This window comes from Odocoileus virginianus, chromosome 9 (assembly GCF_023699985.2).
Source record: "Odocoileus virginianus isolate 20LAN1187 ecotype Illinois chromosome 9, Ovbor_1.2, whole genome shotgun sequence".
Taxonomy (NCBI): Eukaryota; Metazoa; Chordata; class Mammalia; order Artiodactyla; family Cervidae; genus Odocoileus; species Odocoileus virginianus.
In genome coordinates, this window is record NC_069682.1 from 76845570 (window position 1) to 76871357 (window position 25788).

At 42.1% G+C, this 25788-nt stretch overlaps 1 long non-coding RNA gene across 2 annotated transcripts in view; it reads left to right on the plus strand.

Annotated features, from left to right (window-relative positions):
* Positions 1-14605, plus strand: part of LOC139036526 (uncharacterized) — a 73662-nt gene extending 59057 nt beyond the window's left edge. For both annotated transcript variants that reach the window (XR_011489297.1, XR_011489298.1), the window contains exons 2-3: positions 8986-9116; positions 13720-14605. This is a non-coding gene — a long non-coding RNA (uncharacterized lncRNA). The remainder of the gene's footprint in view (positions 1-8985; positions 9117-13719) is intronic.
* Positions 14606-25788: the final 11183 nt, after the last annotated feature.

Consider the following 25788-nt stretch of genomic DNA (forward strand, 5'->3'; position numbering starts at 1 on the left):
AGAGCCTGTGGGGCTACAGTCCATGACGGTCCATGACGTTGCAAAGAGTCAGACATGATTTACAACTAAACAACAAAAACAGAAGTCCAGTTTAAATTTATTCACCAAGCTCTGACAGATTCTAGAGGAGAATCTGGCTTTTGAAGACCATAGAAACATAAGACTAGTTGGAAATAGGAACTAGACTTCTAATGGATTTTCAAGCACAAGGTTTTGTTCTTCTTTCATTTATAATTCCTTTTTAGTCTCCCCAAACCTCACCAACGAAGTACTTGTTTTCTGACCTACATGTTCATGTATTTTGGTTAAGTTATGAACTAGTTTCTCTATGGGCAGCCTCTCCCTGAGGGCTTGAGGGAAAAGATATATTTAGTGGTGGAGTGGGGAATGGATATATAGGAGATATATGTGTATATATGCCTTTGGATGGATTTGGGAATGTGGGCTTTGAATTATTGATCTTGCTTTGATATTGCAATGTAGTTTCAGACAATTAAGATCCATGTGTTTTCTTCAGGGAATTTGATGAGCTGTGAATCCCAAATTCATTCTACCATTTAGGTAACAAGGGACAGAAAATACAAAATAAAATGCCAACAATGACTTTTTTAAGTATTGTGGTGAGCTAGGGAAAAACTTGGCTGGCTTCCCTGGTGGCTCAGTGGTAACGGATTTGCCTGCAATGCAGGAGACCTGGGTTTGATTCCTGGGTCGGGAAAACCCCCTGGAGGAGGGCATGGCAGCCCACTCAAGTACTCTTGCTGGAGAATCCCATGGACAGAGGAGCCTTGTGGGCCGCAGTCCACGGGGTTGCAGAGTCAGACACGACCGAGCGACTAAGCAACAGGGAAGAAGTTACTAAGGCAGAGTTAGAAACTAATCAGGGGTTATATATATGCACATAAAATATGTATATTTTATGTCTATATGTATATAAAGCACTAGTACATGAAATAACGTTCACCATACTATATAGAGTACATTCTGATACTTCTAGAAAATTCTGACACTTTCAGTTATATTTTGCTTACATTTTATTTCACAAAATAATACTGTTATATCTTATCTTACAGTTGAGCATTAATAAGTTAGCAGAAAGTTTAAAAGAAACTACAGTGTACATAAATATCCATGGCTTATCCATATATACCAATATCTTATTACCATTAAAAACAAATGCTAATGAGTTATTGGAATCTATGGGTCAAAAATATGGAAACATCTAAAATTGTTTTTTAGTATTTGTTGTTCTTCAGTCATTTAGTCACGTTCAACTCTTTGTGACCCCATGGACTGCAGCATGCCTGGCTTCCCTGCCCTTCCCTATCTCCTGGGACTTGCTCAAACTCATGTCCATCGAGTCAGTGATGCCATCCAACCATCTCATTGTCTGTCATCCCCTTCTCCTCCTGCCTTTAATCTTTCCCAGCATCATGGTCTTTTCTAATGAGTCAGCTCTTTAGACTAGAAATAAATGTATGCCAGGTATTTAGTTCAAAACCCATCACTTTTAGGATAGCTTCAGAGCCAATAATAATTAGAGTCAATCTCCTCCATCTATAATACTGAGAGTTGACAGTTTGCATAAGACTACAACATGGTAGGGAAAGCTTTTGGTGCCTGTATTTATTAAGGTGGGAAAGCAGAACTCTTCAATTTCGAAATATTTTTTAAAGAGAAAAAGGTAAAATTATTCTTGGGGAAGAATTATTCAGAACTCTTCTGCTTGCAACTGAACTGGACCCTTCCCTAACTCAGACCAAGAAGAAAAGAAAAACAAAAGGAAAACTCATTGTCTCTTGCAACGTAAAAGACCTAGGGCAGACAGACCTAGAGCTGACTCTCTGCACTCGGACAGCATCACAGAAATCTTCCCGCTATACTGTGTGTGAGCGGGTCGGCTTCTTCTTTCTCCTTCTGGGAGTCTTTCTCCACACAGGGCAAGATGGCTGCCAGTTGCTCCAGAAACACTTTCAACCATCCTGTCAAGCAGCTACTCTTCCAAAATCCCATTGCCATTTTTGTTGTTCAGTCATTAAGTCATGTCTGACTGTCTGTGACCCAGGGACTGCAGCACTCCAGGCTTTCCTGTCTTTTGCTGTTTCTTGGAGTTTCATCAAATCCATGCCCATTGAGTCGGTGATGCTGCCTAACCATCTCGTCCTCTGCCGCTCCCTTCTCCTTTTGCCTTCAGTCTTTCTCAGCATCAGGGTCTTTTCCAATGAATTGGCTCTTCGCATCAGGTGGCCAAAGTTTTGGAGTTACAGCGCTGGTCTTTCCAATGAATATACAGGGTTGATTTCCTTTAGGATGGATTGGTTTGATCTCCTTGCAGTCCAAGGGACTCTCAAGAGTCTTCTGCAGCACCACAGTTCAAAAGCATCAATTCCTTTGTGCTCAGCCTTCTTTGTGGTCCAGCTCTCACATCTATACATGACTACTAGAAAAACCAGAACTTTGACTATAAAGACCTTGGTCGGCAAAGTGATGTCTCTGCTTTTCAATATGCTGTCTAGGTTTGTCATAGCTTTCCTTTCAGAGAGCAAGCGTCTTTAAATTTTATGGCTGCAGTCACTGTTTGCAGTGATTTTGGAGCCTAAGAAAATAAAATCTGACACTGCTTCCACTGTTTTCCCATTTTATTTGCCATGAAGTGATGGGACCAGATGCCATGATCATAGCTTTTTAATGTTGAGTTTCAATTCCATGGACAATCCTAAAAACTGGGCCTTCATTTTCTTCACTTGAGTCATATACCTGTCTCGGAACCCATTAGCATGAATGGTGGAATGGATGATACTGGTTGGCCAGGCTGGGTCATGTTCTTTAACCTTCATTATCTCCTTGGCAGCTCTGATTGGAAGAGTTCTACCCAAACCACATGGACTCAGAGAGGCAGCACTGTGTTTCCTCTAAGGATAGTTCGTTATCAGTAACCAGCAGGAGTAAAGAGGACAGAGGACACACAGCAAGGGATGCTCTTTGGAATGTGATCATCATGTGAGCAGAAAGTCTCTCCCTGGTTCATTGTTATGCAGCACCTGGCACATTTGTTAGCACCTTTTTAAAAGGAATTTAACACATGAGATTCTTTTTACATAAAACACAATTTCCTGCTTTCCCAATGCATTTTATTTCGTTGAAATTGATTAGAGCAGACAGTGGATGGGAAGTGGTGTTGAGTGTTTTAGTCTTCAGCCTAACTTAAGGAATTTTGTCTAATGAACTACAATATTAAACAAATCAGCATTATTACAGAAAGACCAAAGAGCAGTGAGCCGAACGCAATCTCAATTCCAGTATGGTCAGAGCCTTTGACTCATTGCCATTGACCTTCTCAGGCTTTCATCAGTCAATCCAGTTGGAAATTCATATAAAAATCAGTATGTCACCATCAAGAAGACACTGAGGTTGAAATGACCTTTTTGGACTAAATAAATTAGAAAAGACAAAAAAATTCAGCAGCATCCTCGACACAGTCACCACATGAAGGCTTATATGACCTTTAGTCTCCTGGCCTTTACCTCATTGTCCTCCAGCCACCAGATAATTGGCAGCTTCTGTTTCTCTGCTCTGTGAAGACTCCAAGCTTTGATCACATTTGAGGATGAGAGCTTCTAGTTTTAACTGTTGTTGAACTTAGTGAGTGTTTCTGGCTTGTGACCATCTGGTGCCGTGGTGTCCGTGGATCTGGTGATGGGGAAAGAGGTGGGAGAGGAAAGTAGCTAAGACATCACTTGCGTGTTGGAATCAGGCATTCCAGAGATCAAGTCATGCTTCTGACACTTAGCACTATATCTGGGCAAAAGACAGTGCTTTCAAGCCTGTTTCCTCATTTGTAAAGTGACGATATCTACAATTTCTACCCTACTGTGTTTTTTTAAGTGTTATGTAACAGTTCATTTTACCAATACTTAGCAAAGTGGACTGGCTCGTGGTAAATATTCAGACAATAATCAACAAATGAAAGTTGCTAAAATTAGAGTATCTTGCACTCTTCTAATTAAGAGTATCATCAACTTGTCTTCAATTAGAATCATGAGATGGACAAGCCAATTACTGATTAACTTGTTACAACAGTAGGATGCATCCTCTTTTGCCCCCAAAAGAGGATGCACCTCTTTTGGGAAAGAGGTGATGGAGAACAGAAGTCAAGAATGGTATGATTTCCTTCAATTAGATGACAAAGAAAGAAAAGAATGGCAAATCAGGTTTATTAACATCACAGAGACACTTCCCTCTGGATGTACAAATGCTTTCTTAACTATCTTTTCTACATGAGTACTTAGGGTGGGAAGGGTTGATGTGAGAATCAAGTGCTTTGTTCATCTATTTTCATGCAGACTCGAGTATAAAATGAAGATAAAATGTGGTTTTCATTTACCCTTGCCAATGGACAGCAGCCCAGAGGCTTATGTCATCTACTCTAATTGATATTTGGTCTTGGAATGCATTATTCAGTTTGACTGTGTTTTGTTTCAGCAAACTCACCTAATTATGGTTTGTTGAGGCTCATGCTGAAACAACTGTGAATTTCCTAAGTATATCCCAATCAGCAGTGGGGAAAATTGGCCTAGAAAACTCTGCTTGGCAGAAGGATAATGGCAGACTGGGATAACAAACACAGCAAAAATTATCTGCATATGGATAATTGAGTCTTGACTGTAAGCAGCAGACATTTATGTTCTGTTGCTAGAATACTCAAGTACTTAGCCCTTTTACCAAACAACAACTACAAAAGAAATCAGTAAAATCGCTTGGGGAACACCCAAGGACCAACTTAGTGCTCGATGAGGTGTCTAGGTGGCAGCAGGCTATTTGGACTGTTCTCTTTTCACCTGAAAAATCATGGGACATTGCTTCAAATTTTAGGTAAAAATTTCATGACCTATTTCAAAATCTTCTGAATAGGTCATACAATTTATATATATTGGCTTCTCAGGTGGTGCTACTGGTAAAGAACCTACCTGCAAATACAGGAGATATAAGACCCACGGGTTTGATTCCTGGGTGGGGAAGATCCCCTGGAGGAGGGCATGGCAACCCACTCCAGTATTCTTGCCTGGAGAATCCCCATGGACAGAGGAGCCTGGTAGGCTACAGTCTATGGGGTTACACAGAATCTGACACAACTGAAGTGATTTAGCATGCTTGCATTTTAGCAACTTTCATTTGTTGATTATTGTCTGAGTATTTATGACGTGCCAGACTTGCATGCATGTGTATAAATATACAGATAGATAGATGTATAGATATGTGTGTGTGTGTGTGTATATATATATATAGATATAGATATAGATATAGATATAGATATATAGATATGTGTGAGAACCATGCATATTGCTTAGCACTTAAATTTCAATCTTTTAAAGGCTGGAATTCAGTTGACATTTTGTCTTCTTTTAGCATTAACCAAAATCATTTTTGTTGTTTTTCTTACGTTTCTGACACTACATTCGTGTTCTGATGTACTTTTATCTTCTCAGAAATGTGTGATTTTAGCCATATCTGGCCTAAAATTCAATAATTTGTTTCCAAACTTATACCTAACTTCTTTTTTATGATTGAAATATCATACTGATTGCTTAGTATATGAAAATCTCTCTTTGTTTTTGTTTCTGCGCTCCATCTCTCTCTTAAGATAAATAGATAGGTTACATGGTCCCTCCACACATGTGGCTCCTCTGTATTCGAAAGTTCCACATCCAGGAATATACCTGGAACTGCATGGTACTGTAGTGTTTACTGCTGGAAAAAATCCATGTGTGTGTTTATACCAGACGGTCGCTCAGCTGGTGAAGGACCTGCCTGGCAGCGCAGGACACACAATAGGTGCAGGTCCATCTCTGGGTCGGGAAGATTCCCTGGAGAAAGAAATGGCAGCCCACTCCTGTATTCTTGCCTGGAAAATTCCATGGACAGAGGACCCTGGAGGAAGACAGTCCATGGGGTCTCCAAAGAGTTGGGCAGGACTGAGTGCACACACACCCCTTACATCTCTCTCTGTCAGAGACATCTTTTCAGGAGAGTTTCACACACCGAATTGTTACTTATTTTATTGTAGAGCTGTAATTTAAAGCCTGCTCTTCTCTGTAGGTTGATTTTCTCAGTGTATCTCTCACATCCTTGGTAAATGTGAGCTGCATTTTTGTGGAGCTCAAACAAGACCTCAGAGGGCCTTCAGTGACTCATTTTGTTTCCTTTTAGTTCTTTCTCCTACATTGTTCAGAGGGAAACTTTCAGTTTGGTTCTAATAAGTATCAATCCCCCCTTCCCGTCCATTAATCTCCATTTTTAAACATTGATGGGAGGCTTCAAGCAGTGGAAAAGGCCTGAGGAGAATTTAACTACTTTGCTTTATTTTCAGTTAAATTTTATGTCTACTTTCTATTGTGTCAAATGATGCTTTTTTTGCTTGTTTTTAATTTTTTACAGTAAAATGTAAAGAGTTGTTAAGAAAAAATGAATCAATTTTAGCAAAAATGTTTAAGTCAGTGGAAGTGAGTTGATATGTAAACTTGATAACAGCAATCTGGACGTGGCTGGATAATGAGAAAGACAATCACAGCCCATGGTTTCCCTCGCTGGCTTCTGGTAAACGCTGCTTGCCAGACGCATGCCGACCCTTCTCTACAGGAGCAATGCACTTTCCAGTTACAACGTCTGAGCTCTCTATCTCTTCTCTCTCGTCCCCATGTCATCGTCGCTAGATTCTGAAGAGCCATAAACGTCACATTCATGCACTGTGTTCATAAAGTCTTCCTTTCTCTCATAGCTGAAATATTCCCTACTGTTTTCCCCAGATAATTTTCCACTGGTGAAGTCATTACTGACTTTACAGTTCCAAGTAAACATGTTTATTCTCCGCATCTAATGCATCTCGCACAGTCTGAGGGCAGGAGCGGTGCCTGGTACGCTTGTCCGCATAGAGCAGCACCTGCGATAGTGCTTTTGGGTGTCGGAGGGACCCGAAAACCACTTGTGGAATCCAGAAATCCTCGTGTGATGAGTAGCTGCTTGGTTCATCGGAAACCTCACCGTTTCGCAGTGACCCAGTCTCACCTTCAGTTCAGTTCAGTAGCTCAGTGGTGTCCGACTCTTTGCGACCCCATGAATTGCAGCACGCCAGGCCTCCCTGTCCATCACAAAGTCTCACCTTAGGATCATTTAAATTTTGCTTTCCAGAACAGCAAATAAACCAGATGTTCCAAGTTAATCCCCAAGGCTCTGGAAATCATTTAGGACATGAATTAGGAATAATCAGAAACTCCAACAAATCATTTTTTTTTTGTTATCATTGGTAGACTGATACATAGTTAATTTATTAAAAAGAAGATAGATTTACTCAGCCTTGAATTTTCTGGTATCAACTTTTCTCTATCACTCTCTCAAAGCATTTTCTTAAAATGAATAAGCATCAAACCTTCCTGGGTAGTATGGTCTCACTGTGTTCTCTGCAAGGGGATGAAGCTGGTGGAAGAGAATGAAAGAGGAGACAGCTCAGCTTTGGGGAACCATAACCGCTTCCCTGGTCGATCAGTATTGCAGATGTTAAAGACTCTGTAGCAGGGACTTCTCTGCTGGTCCAGCGGTTAAGACTCTGCCTTCTAAGGCAGGAGGTGGGGGTTTGATCCCTGCTCAGAGAGCTGAGATCCTGCGTACCTCATGGTTAAACAAACCGAAGCATAAAACAGCAGCGATGTTCTAACAAATTCAATACAGACTTAAAAAAAAAGGTCCACATGAAAAACATCATTTAAAGAAGACACCACAGCAGAAGCTCAGTGAGCCCCGTCCTCTAAGCAGCCCCGAATGGATGTGGCCGCCGATCAGGGATGGAGCCCCATTCCTCACAGTCAGTGGCGCTCTCTCTGACCCTCTCCTTTGTCTCACTGCTGCTAAAATTTCTTCTCTGCTCCTTTATCTCTTCCCGTCAGTAAGATGATTCCCAGAGCGCCTTAGGGTGTAGTCGCTCTTCTGGGTGTTGATTATCTCTAGCTGCCCTCAGCTGCAGATATTTATTTTCCACAGACCTCAGTCTGCAAACAAAACCATGAACTCTGCCGCTTGTTATGGCAGCGGAGATCGAAACTGTTTTTCTCCTGAGGTGCTTCAGAGTCCTTAGCATCTATATTTTTTCCCTCTACGTTTTCTGTTTCTCAAAAGTGAAATTATATGCCAGTGACTGTTTTTCCTGCTGCCTCATCCCGCAGACAATCTAGACCATCAGATTTTTTTAATCTTTTTTCCTTGATCATTCCTGCAAAACCACTTACACATGAAGACTGCACTTCTGGAAGTGGCTGGTTTTAAGCCAGAGATGCTTGGAAAGCAATGAGTGTGTTTTCAGCAAACTGAGAACATACTTGAATTTAAGTACCATTTCAAGTTCTCTGAATTCAGATCATATTTTATCTGAAATTTAAGCTGCACCATCTGCATTTATTCCATAGCTATTTCAGAATACTAATTTCTACCACCTCCACTTTTATTTCTAGGGTCACCTTTGTTTCAAGTAAAAGACTGATAGTGTAAGCGAGAAAATTGAAAATGAAACTTTTATTTCTTTAACGACCATCTGATGAAATATAATGAGTAGGAAAATAACAAGAGGAAGGAAGAGTAGTAGAAACAACTGGAAAAGCAATTTCTGAGTAATCTTTTTTTGGATTATTGCTTAAAATATGTACCTCCTACTTTGTTCAGTAAAGTTTTGTCAGTGATACTATTTACTGTAAATGTTTAATAGTTACAGTCAGATGTTCAGTGAGTATGAGAAAATAACATCAATAACTTCCCTTTGAAAATCTGTTTATCAGTTATGATTGTTTTCAAGTACATGAGCTACAAACTCTACTAGAGGGATTAACTGAGCATTTATTTTTCTCATATAGCAAGTGGGATGAAAAAGAAATCCATAAAAAGTAGCTCTGTGATTCCACTGTGGATCTCCGTTCATCTACAGCCCTGCTTTTCTTTCCACAGTCATACGACTTCCACTCATGGTCTCCGCATGGCTGCAGAAGCTCTTGCCATCACATGCACATCCTAAGCAGGAGGAAGGAGAAGGGCAGAAGGCACAAGTCAAACAGCAGCTGGATTTATCACCTTTTCAGGTAAACAACAACTTTCCTCACAGTAGTTTCCCACCTGGATCTAGTAGATGAGATCTGAGCCACGGGTCCACCCATTGCTGTAGGGGAGTCTGGGGAGGTTAACCTTTTACTTGAGTGTATTGCTCATACTTCTGTGCTTGGTTGTGTCTGACTCTTTGTGACCCCTTGGACTGTAGCCCTACCAGTCTACCTCTGTCTTTGAGATTTTCCAGGCAAGAATACTGAAGTGGGTTGCCATTTCTTCCTCCAGGGGACTTTCCCAACCCAGGGATCAAATCTGCATTCTTAAATCTCCTGCGTTGTAGGCAGATTCTTTATCACTTGAGCCATCGCGGAAGCCCAAGTATATTGCTATTGAACAAATTCAGTGAAAAGATACTTGTCCACAACTGACAGTGCTTGCTTAACATATAAAACTAACGTATTGTTGGTCAGGGCAGAAAAAGCACCGTCTTGTTCCAGGTTAGGTCACTGACTTCTTTTATTTAATAAAAGAACATGTCAGCAAGCAGAGGAAGCATAGGAAAAGCATGTTAGTGAGAAATACTGGCAGTTCCGTGCCAACTACTGCCCAGAGAGGAAATCTGAGTTAAAGGGCTTTGTGAAAGTGAAAGCCGCTCGGCCGTGTCCGACTCTTTGTGGCCCCATGGACTATACAGTCCATGGACTTCTCCAGGCCAGAATCCTGGAGTGGGCAGCCTTTCCCTTCTCCAGCAGGTCTTCCTGACCCAGGGATGGAACAGGAGACTCCCGCATTGCAGGCGGATTCTTTACCAACTGAGCTGTCCGTTATATAAAAATGATAGTGTCCGTGTGTGTGTGTTGGGTGAAAGAGAACCAAGATGGCATCCAGCTTTAGTCTTTTGGAAGCTTTTCTTCATGATGGCTGTGCTGGGCCTTTGCTGCCGTGGGGGCTTTCTCTAGCTGCCGTGAGCGGGGGCTCTTCCTCGTGGTGTGGCGGCTCCTCTTGGCGCAGAGCGCAGGCTCCAGGCTGTGAGCTTCAGCAGCTGCACCACATGGGTGCATAGTCTCAGGAGCAGAATGCGTGGTTCCTGGGCTCTAGGGCCTGGGTTTCGTTGCTCCAAGGCACGTGGGGGTCTTTCTGGGTCTTCCTGGATCAGGGATCGAACCAGCGTGGCCTGCGTTGCAGGCAGATTTTTTACCACCAAGCCACCAGTTCGTAGGTAGTGATGTTTGGCCTGACTGTACTGGCTGTATGATGTTTTAAACAGTCACTAAGCACACTTTGCCTTGTTTCCTCCCTGAAACAGATTATCTTCTGGACCAAAGTTTAGTCGAGCTCCTCTGAGCCCTTGCCCAACTTGGTCCAAACTAGAGCTTCAGTTTTCATCCTTGTGGAGTCTTGTTTTGGCAAGATTCCTGGTAAGTCGGTTTAGCCAGAATCTCCGGTATACCCTTGGTATATGACCTCAATATCTGACAGAATTCCTCATCCCTCAGTAATATCTTAATATCTAATCACCCTGGCCTGCCCTTACCCGCCGGGGTGCGTGTGTGTGCGCGTGTGCGTGCAGAGTCGTGTCCGACTCTTTTGTGACCCATGGACCGTAGCCTGCCAGGCTCCTCTGTCCCTGGGATTTTACGGCAAGGATACTGGAGTGAGTTTCCGTTTCCTGCTTTAGGGGATCTTCTCAACCCAGAGGTCGAGCCCATGTCTCTCGCATCTCTTCCAATGGTAGGCGGATTCCCTACCAGGAGCACCACCTGGGAAGCCCACATTTTAGGTGACTCAGAGAGCATTGCCCTAACCTCTTAGTAATTTTGCATCCGCTAGCAAAGAGTCGGACACACAGCACACTCCCCCAACCAGTTCTCATCCTTGGCTGTAAATCCCCATTTTCTTTTGTCATATTCAAAACCAAGCCTGATTTTTTACTTCAAAATCCCACTGTAGTAAGCTCACTGGATAAAGTCTGTCTCACTGCTTTAACAAGTATTGTGAACAATTTTTTTTCTTTAACACTACCTGGTGGGATAGTTGTGATAAACCATTTAATATTTGCAGAGCATTTAGCACACTGTCTTTTATATAAGTGGTTATTAATTAAGTACAAAATCTGTATTGTAGAAGGGATTCATTGTTCTGTTTTTGTCAGACACCAGGTTCTACCTTTATCAGATCAGTATGTTCAGTTCACCACTGTGGCCCCAGATTCTGACATACTGTTAGAGTTCAAGCAATGATTGTTGAATTAATAAATAAACCTTAGCTGAAGCTAATACATTTGAGGGTCAGCTTGCTTTACTTATTTGTTGCATGAACAGTATTATGACTTCTATGTAATCTGCTGAAAGCCTCAACAAGTGGACTTTCCAGTGTATACGACCCACTAAATACAGCAAAACTTTCCAGAGCAGTTTTCCATGGTATATTTATCAAATATCTTCTAATTATGATTGGATTTTGCCTGAGTTTGATTTTTACATGGCAACAAAGGGAATGTTTTCTTGTCTTCCCACCCCAAGTATTCACCATTCATTTGATAATTGGATTTTTCTTTGAATTAGTAAATTGGCATTCTGCTATCTATCTTGGTCTTTTGGAAATTTTTAACAGTGTTAAGTCTGTATGAAGTTCTGATCATCTTGGGAAACAAGAAAAGAAGATTTAGGGAAAGTTCCAATAGTGATAGGTAGACAGTCCTCTTAAGTGTTTTCACTAAACTCATTTTAATTTTCTGTCTTTTATTCTTCTTAGCTAATTTACAAATTAAGTAAATAATTAACTTAGATCATTCTTTTTATAATATAATCCAAGATCCACAATTTATTAGCTATATAATTTGGGAAATCTATTTAAACTTTCTGTATCTCAGTTTCCGTGACTATAAAAAAGAGTTGATGATGATGTGTGCTCTATAATAAGGTTAAATCCATTAATAAAATTAAGTTACATACCACTAAATTAACCGTAGGCTCCATAATCATCTGTAATATTAGAACCATTTCTGGCATGTAATCATTGCTCAGGAAAAAAGAAACGGTGTCCATGTTTTCCAGCCATTTATCATCTGCGACAGTTATTTCCATTGTGCAGTTTACCCCAAGGGTAAACAAGTGGTCAGTTCCGTGAGAAAAATGATCAATCACTGTAAGTGCTTTTTTTGTTTGTTTGTCTGAAATCAAAGATGGATTTTTCACTGATTTTTTCAATGCAGTATTGTGAAACTGTAAACAGAAAGGCTGTATTCTAGGTTAGGCCAAAGGGCCTGTTACTAAGGAGACTTGGAGAGGCCTTTTTAGCTACACCGTGGTTTCTGTAGCTGTATGTGGCACATACTATATGCCACACTCTCCTGTCGACACTGCGGTTTCTGTAGCTGTATGTGGCACATACTATATGCCACACTCTCACTGTCTACACCGCGGTTCCTGTAGCTGTATGTGGCACAGACTATATGCCACACTCTCACTGTCTACACCGCGGTTTCTGTAGCTGTATGTGGCACATACTATATGCCACACTCTCACTGTCTACACTGCGGTTCCTGTAGCTGTATGTGGCACATACTATATGCCACACTCTCACTGTCTACACTGCGGTTTCTGTAGCTGTATGTGGCACATACTATATGCCACACTCTCACTGTCTACACTGCAGTTCCTGTAGCTGTATGTGGCACATACTATATGCCACACTCTCCTGTCGACACTGCGGTTTCTGTAGCTGTATGTGGCACATACTATATGCCACACTCTCACTGTCTACACTGCGGTTCCTGTAACTGTATGTGGCACATACTATATGCCACACTCTCACTGTCTACACTGCAGTTCCTGTAGCTGTATGTGGCACATACTATATGCCACACTCTCCTGTCGACACTGCACACTGTGTGGTATTACTAGAGTTACTCTCTGGTTTCTCCAGTGGACATCCATCACTTGGGCTTCCCAGGTGGCTGGGAAGAAAAGAATCCTTTTGCTAACACGTGAGCTGCAGGAGACGTGGCTTCGATCCCTGGATCAGGAAGATCCCCTGGAGGAGGAAGCGGCAACCCACTCCAGTATTCTTGCCTGGAGAATCCCGTGGACAGAGGAGCCCGGTGGGCTTCAGTCCATGGCGTCGCAGAGTCGGACACGACCAAACGACCGAGCACAGGCGTGCAGGCAGATCGCAGGCCTGAGTTCCACATTAACTTGGAATTTGTTCCTTTGAAAACTGCATTGCCTCAGGTATTCTGTGGTAAATCTGTATCTGCACAATTAAAAAAAGATTTAGAAAGGAAATTAGTAATGAAATGAGATAAACAAATAACAAAAAGTAAATTTTAAGCAACTTTATAGTGCAATGGGTTTTTATTCCTAGAATATACTAAAGTTTTTACAAGTCTCACTTAAAATGTTTAGCTTTTTTTTTAACCTCATTTCCTTAGTAGTACTAGGAGAGATAGTTGAACATCGTAAAATTACAAAAATCTAAGTTCTAAGGAACATATAAATTTAAATTAATTCTTATTTTGTCTGTACTTTCCTCCTAATGTAACTAGTTCAGTGAGATTATAGTATATCCATTTAAAAATGCTATTTTCTTTTTTTCTGTATGTTTTCTAAAGGACATTTATTCTTGGCTTTCTTTTAGGCTGTGGACTTTAGGGGATCAGAAACTTTGAATTGCATCCCAAGCACACAGTGTTCATTCAATCAAAAGTTCACTGAGCAACAGATAACATAGAATTGGTGTTTATCCAATGTTTATGGAATAAATGGTGATAAAGTGTATAGAAAACTGAGAAAAAAATATTAAAGGGGAAAATAAGAAATCACTGTTAATAACACCTTGCTAACAATTTAGTGTCCTTTACTACCATTTTTTTAAGTTGTGAATATAGTTTTAGATTTAGATGAGAGTAATTCTTTATATATAGAAATGTAAGTAACTTTCTTTCCTTCTAAGCAGTTTTTAAAAAATAAGTTTGAAGATTTTACTTTAAAAAGATCAATTGACAATGAGATTTTTTTGCATTGAATTCATGTTACTGCAGACTTCAGATCTCAGATTGGAGACTGTGTACCAGTAACCTCTCTAGAGAGAACTCCTGGTTTGCAGAAGAGTCAACCCCAGTAGTCGGCAGGTATCGGATAATGTGTCCAGGGCTTCAAGATGAACTCAACGCAACCAAGTTAGCACTAGCTCTGACTTGAAAAACAGATCCACACATCCCTTCCTTGAAATTCTCAAGTACAAAATGTTCTGAATTTCAATCTTTGGGTTTTGGTTGAATTGTGGTCCCAATTAATATGATAGTAAACTGTAACCTAAGCAGAGCTGGGGTAAGCGATGACCCTTATTCATATACTCTGAAATAGCAAGATGACTGATTACTGGGTCAGCTGTGTTATCTTTATAGGAAAGAAGAATTCTTAACGTGGAATCAACTTCTGCCTCTTGGGTTTCATATAAAGGATTGCAGACTTGTATTCACTTGGAAAACACTTCATTTCTTAAATAAAAAGATATGAAGGCATGGTTGTTAAGAGTTGGGTTCCTAACGCGAAAAGCAGACAGACATTACCATTTACTAGCTGCAACTTCTTTAGAAAGCTACTGATTCTTTCTGTGCTTCAAAATCTGTGAAATACAGGGAAGAACGATACCTAATTCTGATGCACACAAGCTTATTGTGTGAATATACACAGAGTACTCAGCATGACACTTTAGGAAGTCCTCACCAAGAACCCGCAAGGTGGGCCCCACCACACACGAGTGTTCTCGGGGCTTGCTGAATACAGTAATGAGGAAGGGGTTCCAGACCCCAGCTCAGCGTGGACTTTGCTCATCAAATGCTCAGTAATGTTGGGCAGATAAAAGGCTTCCTCTCAAAGTACAGATGTTTAAAAGACATACCCTAGGACATTCCACTCTGCCTCTCTGTTGTCGCCGTTGTTCAGTTGCTAGGTCGTGTCTGACTCTCTGCGACCCCATGGACTGCAGTATGCCAGGCTCCTTTGTCCTTCACTGTCTCCCAGAGTTTGCTCAGATTCATGTCCGTTGAGTCAGTGATGCCATCCAACCATCTCATCCTCTGTCACCCTCTTCTCCTCCTGCCTTCAATCTTTCCCAGCATCAGGGTCTTTTCCAATGAGTCACCTCTTCACATCAGGTGGCCTAAGTATGAGTGCTTCAGCTTCAGCCTCAGTCCTTCCAATGAATATTGAGGGTGGATTTCCTTTAGAATGGACTGGGTCGATCTCCTTGTGGTCCAAGGGACTCTCAAGAGTCTTCTGAACAAATATTTAATCTCCAGATCAGCAAATATCCAAAGATTATCCCAGAATAATTACTCTAATAATTGTGATTTTGTAAATTGGTGATCAGTTTAACTGAGTATAATGATTTATGAATAACTATTTGAAGATGTAAAAACAAGGCAATGTAGGATTTCATTTTGCAACATACCCAAATATGCTTTTTCCTTATTAACCATGCAATACAAAATGTTTATTGTTAAAATATTTCATTCAGCATCTTAGTGTATACATTATTGATGGAGTCATTTGAATAGTTCCTTAGTTAAAATTCTAGTATGATTTTCATTTGGGGGCATAAGGTAGGGCTTCGTCTAGATAAAGCCATCTCTAGGTGGTCAGTTTCCCCTCTGGCTTTGCGTGCGGTTTTACGTCGCTCTAACACACGCCGGCTCAGTTCTCGGGCACGCACACGCGGCTTCGGTCCATGTTCTCTCTGCGGGTGTGCTCGGTGGCTCGGTCGTGTCTGACCCCTTGCACCCCAGGGCTGCAGCCCGCCAGACTCCTCTGTCCATGGGGGTTTCCAGGCAGGAATACTGGAGTGGGTAGCCATTTCCTCCTCCAGCTATATTCCCCAAGCACCACGAAAAGATGTGCTGCAGTATTGCTCCTTCATTGACAATTCAAAATGATCCTTCTGAGGAAAGACAATTTTAAAGGCTAACTTTCAAAATGTGTTTTTTTGAACACCTGCTTCCCTTTATTTTCAATGTTCAAATTCTTAAATATATATTCACTTTTGAAAATAAATGAAGTATTTGAAACATTGGTTTGTTACTCCTTAAAAAATTAAATAACATTGTCTCTCTAGAAGCTTTTATAAATTGAGCTTGAAATGAAACGCTTTTTAGTGGTTAGTTATTCATTTGTAATAGGTGTTTTTCTGTTTTAGATAAATTTTCAAATAACTTACGGCAGCAACAACTAAAAACCTTGGATGAATTAATTTAAAAATCCAGATGGGGTAAGTGTTGGGTTTCTTTTTTTTTTTTCACTTTGTACAAAGCTTTCTCACAAGGTATCCTAATGAATACTTAAATGATTCCTGATGTGATAAAGTTAAGGTTTTAAGAAGAAAAGAAGAAGAAAGTCTCAGTGGACTTCATCTGTCTTCATGGCATCAGCTTAGTAGTCATTATTAATGCTATTCCTTGTGATCAACTTAAGAAGATTAACATTTTAACTGGGTCAGACCTCCTGTTAGCTGGTAGGACAATGACATTAAATCAGACTTAGGGATTTGTGGTATAAACAGTAAGCCACACGTTTTGTAATGAGGCATAGAATGGATACTTTGATATGGCTGCTTCTCTTGTAACCACATGTTGTATTTACTCCTGTGACCCTAAGCCCAGTATGTGACAAATATATATTTTTATTCAAGTTCATCTTTTCCAAATAGCTATTTTATCAATTATATATTTTTCTATTAAAATACCTGTAAATTTTATTAAAACTCGAAATATTTGCCCATCAAAAGGTAAAAACCAAGAAAGTAAAATAGAACAACCCACAGACTGGAAGAAAATATATGCAAATCAAATATGGAAGGGGCTTGTGCCTTATTATAAAATATTCCCTATGTTGTTTTAAAATTCTGAATAAGAAAATACAATATTCTGTTTTCCCTTCATTTATTCCTTTTCTGATGTCCTCCATTTCTTTGTGTAGATCTGAGTTTCTGATCCATGTAATTTTATTTTTTTTTTCCTGAAGAACTTCTTTTAACATTTGTTTCAGGGCAGTTCTGCTGCTGATAAAATCCCTCCAGTTTTTGCTTATCTAAGAACATCATTATTACTTCTTCACTTTTGGAGAATAATTTCTTTGGATTTAGAATTCTAGATTGGTGGAGTTTTTCTTTCTACACCTTAAACATTTCACTGTATTGTCTTCTTACTTGTATGGCTTCTGATAAATCTGCTGTAATTCATCTCTCTAATTCTGCTATAATGTAGTTGTTTATTTTTCCCTCTGGCTTGTTTCGCGGATTTATGTCTGGTTTTCTACAATTTGAATGTGATATGCCTAGATGTAGATTTTTATTTTTTAGTGTTTATCCTGTTGGTGTTCCTTGAACTTCTTCAGTCTGTGATTGGGTGTCATTAACTCTGTAATGTTCTCTGCCATTATTACTCTAAATGTTTCTTCTCCATTCTCACCTTCTTTTTCTTATGATAATCCAGTTATACACAGAACACACATTTTGAAATTATCCTGGAGTTCTTGGACATTCTGTTCTGTTTTTTTTCCTATTTACATTTTAGTTTGGGAGGTTTTTTCATCAGCCTATTTTTAAGTTTACTGATTCTTTCATCATCTGTACCCAGTCTACTTATGATTATTAAAAAGCATTCATCATTTCTGTTACAGAGTTTTTTGTATTTCTAGAATTTCTTTTGTATTCTTTCTTAGATTTTCCATGTATCTTGTTTACATCACCCATCTGTTCTTGCTCATTGAATATGTTTTTCATTAGAGCACTTAGCATATTATTATAGTTACTTTAAATTCTCTATCTGATAATTCCAACATCTGTACCACATTTAAGTCTGATGCAAATGCTTGTTTTGTATACTCAAGACAGTGCTTTTTCTTGCCTTTTGGCCTGATTTCTAATTTTCTTCTGGACAGTCAAATATTTGGTATTTGGTAATAGGTGGTGATATATAGGTCCTTAGCGTGAAGTCTTATGTTATCCTTCCTGTGAGTTGAGCTGTCTAATATTTGCTGTAGCCGTTAGGAAGATGAGAAGACAGGTGGGAGAAATACATGCGCCATGTATGCAACAAAGGACTAGTATTAAAAATACATAAAAGCACGCAAAACACAACAGTAAAAACAACAACAACAACTAGGTAATTAAAAAATGGGCAAAAGACATGAAGAGACATTTCAATGAGGAGGATATAAGATGGCAAACACACATATGAAGATACGTTCAACCGTGGCTTCTTACAGGGGAGGGCAAGTGAGTGAGACGCCCCAGGAGGGCTGAAAGAGCGGAGGGACGGTGATGCCCCGCATTGGTGGCAGGAGTGGCGCAGGCCGTGTCCGTGTGGCACCTGCTCTCAGGATGACCGGCTGTCCCAGGCGGCTCGGGGCGACGAGTCCGCCTGACAGTGCCGGAGACACGGGTTCGAGCCCCGGGGCGGGAAGACCCCCCGGAGAAGGAAATGGCAACCCGCTCCAGCGCTCTTGCCCAGGAAATATGGTGGATAGGGGAGCCGGGTGGGCTACAGTCCCTGGGGTCACAAAAGAGTAGGACACGACTTGGTGACTAAATCACAACAGCTGAGCATGATTCACCTGCCTGGTTAAGGGGTTGCTGGCCGCCTTCTGTCGGCAGAGTTACCATCTTTGGTTTTTAAATAGATGTGGGGACTTCTCCGGAGGTTCAGTGGTGAGGGCTTGGTGCTTTCACTCCTGGGGGCCAGGTTCAAAAATGAGATTCCACAAACCACATGGCAAGGCCAAGAATCAATTAAAAAAATTAAAACAAGGGTGTGTTTTGTGGGGAGATACTTCAAGATGGTGTAAATATTGATGGAGTACAATTTGAAAGATGAGAAGTGAGGGGTTAGCTAGGAGAATTCTGTGGGGAGGCATTTCCAAGGGAGGAAGCCACACGTGGTGTCCTGAAGCTAAGAATTTTTTTTTTGAGATGGAAAGTCCCAGTTCCAAATGCAGGTGGGAGAGAGAGAGGACAGACGAAGCGGAGCGGTGCGCAGGTTCAGTACCAAGCAGGATCTCCAGGCTGCGCTCCGTGCTGTCAGCGTTTCAAGCTTTAATATCAGCACACTAAAGACAGTCTTAAGAGCTTTTAAATAGAGGAGGGATATGATCAAGAGTGAGCCGTGGAAGGATCTCTCTAGTTGCTTCAGAAATGGAATGGAGGTAGGACAGGAGATACATTTTATATCCAACCCTGTGTCTAGTTGCAGTTTAGTCTTGCTGTATGATATGACGTAGACGGGCCTCACAGGTGGCGCGAGTGGCGCTTGCTAATGCAAGACACACAGGAGACTGGGCTTCAGCCCCAGGTCTGGAAGATCCCCTGGAGGAGGGCAGCAACCCGCTCCAGGATTCCTGCCTGGAGAATCCCATGGCCTGAGGAGCCTGGCGGGCTAGAGTCGGTAAGGCTGAAAAGAGTTGGGCATGACTGAAACGACTTAACACACGTATAAGCATGATGTAGATATGTTCAGTTTTTTTTTTTACTTTACAGATGATTCTCTCAGCATCATTTAACTTTTTTAAAAAGTCTATCTTCTTTTGAATTGTTTTTTACAAAGAATGACCTTTTATTCACTCAAAAATATATATTAAGAGCCTACTACATTTCAGGGACCCCTGGAGAGACAAGGATACAAACAGTGATTAAAATGGCCAAAAATCCCTGCTCTGTGGAATTATAGCCTATATTTATTTTAGAATAATTAGATAAATATAGAAAAGTATTCTGAATTTTCTTCCAGCGTTTAGTCTTATGTGTGCAATTGTATGTATTTATATATTTTTATAGGTTTAAAAAAAAACTATAATACCACAACGCAGAAAATAATGCTATTAAAATTGTGATGTATATCGTTACAAACATAAATGCAATTTAAATGTTCTCTTTGAAATGGTGTAATATATTTTATCTTTTTGTAACCTGAATATATTTATTCATTCAATATATTTAAAATGTCTTGCCAGATTCATAACTTTGTGTGCAATATAATTTTGATTTGCTCTGTAGTATCACATTGTATTACCATACCGTAAATTACTTAACCAATCGCAGAGTCTATTCTAAAATGTGATTGAGTTAAAGGAAGTCAGTTGTTCTACAAAACGAAGGAAGAATAAGTTTTTTTCTGGTGGCCCCAGAGTCGAAAGTATGGGCTAGTTCACGGGAAGTCAATTCGCCTAGTGGCCTATTTACTGACAGAGGGGAGGGAGGTCTACAGTGATGGATATGAGAAGAAAGGGGAGGACTCACTGGGTGCGGAAGACGCTCATTCTAGAACGTGGTGCCTTGGTGATCAAGGACTGAGATGGCCAGCTGGGGTCTGGAATGTGGACCATCGACGACTTCAGTAGATACGTCACCTGGCCTTTAATGTCAGGCTGTCTGTTGCTTCAAGCACGCGTTGCCACAGGTGAAGCAGACAGCCAGAGGGCTTCGCTGTGTGGCTCAGGGAGCTGTCTGCTCAGTGACAGCCCAGAGGGGTGGGGTGGGAGGGGGCTCACGAAAGAGGGAGGGGACACTTGTGTACGCAGGGCTGATTCCTGCTGATGTGCGGCAGAAACCACACAGTATTGTAAAGCAATTAGTCTCCAATTAAGAAGAAACCTAAAATATTCTCCTAAGTGCTGAGTAGGTAAATGACACTTTTGCAGAGAAACGTGAACCACGGGTGCAAGTTATACAGTTCTAGCAAAACAAGAAGGGAAAAGGCAAAAATGTTAAACAGATAAAACTTAACACGTTGACTAAATTTTGAAGCACACAGTTATTTCTTCCAGTATAATTAGCAGAAACAGTGTACACGATAAAAAAAAAGAATTCACATGCGTGCATACACACACACACAGATTATAACATTGTCTGTTAAGACACCATTTACCATGGCTAGGCTCTGGAATCAGAAATGGCTGTTAGAATTTGGGTTCTGCCACTTGCTTGTTGGGTAATTTGGCACATGCCTCCACGAACGCTTCCCTGTGCATGAACCTGGAGTTAGTGTGATGATCTAGCAGTAAGGCTGCGGTGAGGGTTAAACGGAAGTATGCCTGTCATGGGCTGGGTGCAGTGCTGGCGTGTCAGCTAGAAGATGGAATTTAAGGTGATGGTGAAGGGATGATGAAGCTCTCACTCTAAGCTCTCGGGGCGTATTGCAGCCTGTCCTCTGTGAAGCTCGTATCAAACTGTATTTTCATCATGACATAGGAAGGATCATTTCCCTCCATTCACTCTGGAATCTATAGTTTGTAAATCATCAATGATTTAGACTAAAACTCAGGAGTCTATTTGGTGACTATTTATTAAACACCTACTTTGGCCAGCCCTCTGGTTGATAAGTCAAGTATACAGACTCCACACCTGTTCCCATGGAGCTTATGTCCGGGGGAGCTGTTCTTTCTCATGAATCAGTTTCTTGTTTCTGACTGCGCTGGGTCCTCACTGCTGGGCGGGGGCTTTCTCTGGTTGCCGGCTGCGGGGACTCCTTCCTGCTGCGCCGCTCGGCCTTCTCACTGGGTGACGTCTCTCGTTGCAGAGCCCGGCTCCAGGCCCGCAGGCCTTAGTGGTCACAGCGCCTGGGCGCCGCACCTGCCCCTGTGGGCTTTAGCTGCCCCATGGCATGTGGGATCTTCCCAATTCAGGGACTGAACCTGTGTCCCCTGCCTTGGATCCTTACCCACAGGAAGTCTAGGGAGGTTCCTTTTTGCTCGCTGATTTATAAGGAGGGCAAGGGCTACCCTGCAAACACATAACCCTATCTTGTGGTAAGCCTTGGAGTTTACACTGTATCGAATTCTTAGATTGCATGGAGCTTTCAGCCTGTGTCCATACTAGCCCCTAGAAGAAGTCTTGTGGTTTTCTCTCTCCACACACTGGGGCTACCTTCTTTGGAGAAAAGCTGACATCTCCGTGAGTATGCTTCCTCACCAAGTGGTTTAATGATGGTGTCTCAGGCAACAACATTTGCACTCACAGGGAGAGAAGAAATACAGCTGTGCTCGTCCCGTGAAGCTCAGAATTGTTTATTAAGTCCCATGCTCAACACTGGGGAGCCGATCTTGATTCAATCTTTTATTAGTCCACGGGTGCACACTGTCACTTCAGTCGTGTCTGACTTTGTGACTCTGTGGCCCGTAGCCCGCCAGGCTCCTCTGTCCATAGGATTCTCCAGGCAAGAATACTGGTGTGGGTTGCATGCCCTCCTCAGAGGCTCTTCCCAACCCAGGGATCAAATCTGTGTCCCACGTCTCCTGTGTTGGCAGGTAGGTTCTTTACCACTAGCGCCACCTGGGAAGCCCTTCTATTAGTCCAAGAAAACCTAAAATCTTCCTCAACCACCTGGCCCAAGAGAGCACTTATTGAAACCTGTTACAGAATTTGGTATTCCTTAAAACAAGCTGCTCTTCAGAGGCATTATTAATTGATTCCTTCCCTTTTGTGCTGCAATAATATACTACATTTGGTTTTGCAGTATTACATGTGTCACAAGTGTATAGCTATGGGTTCTTCAAGGGCAGGATTTATGTGAAAATTTGTCTTTGTATCACCAGCATTTAACATAGCTCTTGGGTGAGAATCAGAGTATATCTACTGAAATAAATCATTGCATTGCTTTTGCATTAGTTTGGTGTTGTCACTCCCACTAAACTGGGAACAACTTCATGATAGAGACTTAATTTCATCAGCTTTTGTTTCTCTACCCTCTATCAGAGTGTCTGCCACACAAAGAGATGTTAACAGACCTTTGTGGCATAAAATGATGAATGAAAGGATATGCCTATCGAGGGGCTTCCCAGGTGGCACAGAGGTAAAGAATTCATCTGCCAATGCAGGAGATGCAAGAAGCGTGGATTCAATCCCTGGGGCGAAAGATCCCCTACAGGAGGATATGGCCACCCACTCCAGTATTCTTACCTGGGAAATCTCATGGCCAGAGGAGTCTGGTGGGTACAGTCTATGGGATTGCAAAGAGTCAGACACAACTGAGCAACTTCACATGCGTGCACACCTACTGAGACCTTTATAGGCTTCCCTGTGGCTCAGCTGGGAAAGAATCCGCCCGCGATGCAGAAGACCCAGGTTCGAACCTTAAGGAGAGAAGACCCCTGGAGGCGGGCGTGGCAGCCACTCCAGTACTCTTGCCTGGAGAATCCCTTGGACAGAGGAGCCTGGTGGCTGTGGTCCAGGGGGTGGCAAAGAGTTGGACACGACTGAGACCCTTAACTAGAAGCATTTCTTTTGAGATCATAATCCCAGTAGGCCCTCCGCAGGGTGGCCAGGAAAGGAGAGTTCCTCGTTCGTCCTGGTAACTCCTGTCCGTCACATAACAGCTGCTCCCTGAACCTTGCCGAGCCCCTCGGACTCCACTGTCCACGCTCTTCTGCACAAGGGCATTCTCTGTGTTTAAACAGATGGAGACGCACACATGTAAAGTAGCCAACTATTTCCACATGCCTGTGAGTCAGTTTACAAGCGCCTTTTAATGTTAGCTTGTCTGGGACAGCATGGGGAGGAGCAGGGAAGTCATTCCAACGTGCTCCTTTTGGATGCACATTCAGGAAGGGGGGCCGTGGGTAGCAAAATGGCAGTGGGTCCCAAGCAGAGAAGATGTGATACTAAAGAGGGAAGTACATTTTAAAACATTTAGAAATTGATGCCCATGGTTGATAAGTATTCATGTCAACTTACCTAGAACATTTATTATAACTATGACAACTCTCAGGTGAAAGATTTTAAGACTGACATTTTATTCATTTATATTAAGAGCATGCCAGAAACGGTTCTACGGCTTATCGTAAATTACTCTATTATAGCCTTATAATGCCCCCAGGAGGAATATGTTATTATTATAGATGGGGAGACTGCAACTCTGGCAGATGAGGGGGCTTCCCAGTTTCGTGCAGCTGGTGGGTAAGTGAAAGTGAAGTCGCTCAGTCGTGTCTGACTCTTTGCGACCCCACAGACAGACTATAGCCTACCAGGCTCCTCCATCCATGGGATTTTCCAGGCAAGAATACTGGAGTGGGTTGCCATTTCCTTCTCTAGGAGATCTTCCCAACCCAGGGATTGAACCCAGGTCTCCCGCATTATAGGCAGAGGCTTTACAGTCTGAGCCGGTGGGTAAGTGAAGCAGGGTTTAAATCCAGCCAGTCTGGCTGCATAGACCAAGCAGTTAGCTCATGGTATGTGTGGTCCTGTGTATCAGACTGGAGGAGGCAATGGCACCCCACTCCAGGACTCTTGCCTGGAAAGTCCCACGGACGGAGGAGCCTGGTGGGCTGCGGTCCATGGGGTTGGGAAGAGTCAGACACGACTGAGCGACTTCACTTTCACTTTTCACTTTCATGCATTGGAGAAGGAAATGGCAACCCACTCCAGTGTTCTTGCCTGGAGAATCCCAGGGACGGGGGAGCCTTCTGGGCTGCTGTCTATGGGGTTGCGCAGGGTCGGACACGAGTGACACGACTTAGCAGCAGTAGCAGCAGCATGTATCAGATGGATGAGACAGAGTGTGCAGGGAAACTACCGCATGAAATGTATGGATGTGAGAGCTGCACGGTAAGGAAAGCTGAGCGCAGAAGAATTGATACTTTTGAACTGTGGTGTTGGAGAAGACTCTTGAGAGTCCCTTGGACTGCAAGGAGAGCCAACCAGTCCATCCTAAAGATCAGTCCTGTGTGTTCATTGGAAGGACTGATGTTGAAGCTGAAACTCCAATACTTTGGCCACCTGATGCGAAGAGCTGACTCATTTGAAATGACCCTGATGCTGGGAAAGTTTGAGGGCAGGAGGAGAAGGGGACGACAGAGGATGAGATGGCTGGATGGCATCACCAACTCAACGGACATGAGTTTGAGTAAACTCTGGGAGATGGCAATGGACAGGGAGGCCTGGCGTGCTGTGGTTCACGGGGTCGCAAAGAGTCAGACATGACGGAGTGACTGAACTGAACTGAACCACATGAAATGCTTCCAGTCATGCCTACCAGATGTGTAATGGGGCCTTGTTTTGATTGTTTTAATCAAAATGAGCATGGTAATTATCCATATTTATTTAACAACTATTAGGAACGTATCTTTTAGCGTTCCTTCAGTGCCATGTCTAAACATCTATTCCTCTTTGTCTTGAGCAGATAGACAGTCCTGGCTCACACAGTTGAATAGAACATGGCAGATGAGGCTCGAAGCAGAGACTGAAACTGTCAAAAGTTGCTTGCTTCTGTTTCTCCATCACTCAGTTCTGTAACTTCTCTGAGAAGATTCCGTCTTCTATCTTCCATCTTCTTTTGCTTCCGTCCCTACACAACTTTGCCTTTTATATTTGCAGCATGGCTGCCAGGACAATCTGAGGCTAAGTGCTTCCACGGTCAAATCCAGTGAGAAAGAGTGAATCTCTTTTTTCACCCAGTGTTTTTACTGAAAGCCCATCTGTTCACTTTGATCAGTCCAGCTTAGATAAATGCCCGTCCCTGAACATGCTCAGGGTGGGTTTTTGGCTGATTGGTTCAGTCCTAGGGCTGTTGTTCTGTTCACTCACTAAGTCATGTTCGACTCTTTGTGACCCTATGGATTGCAGCATGCCAGGCTTCCCTGTCCTTCGCTAACTCCCAGAGTTTGAGCAAACTCATGTCCATCGAGTTGATGATGGACTCAATTCTCTGTTGCCCCCTTC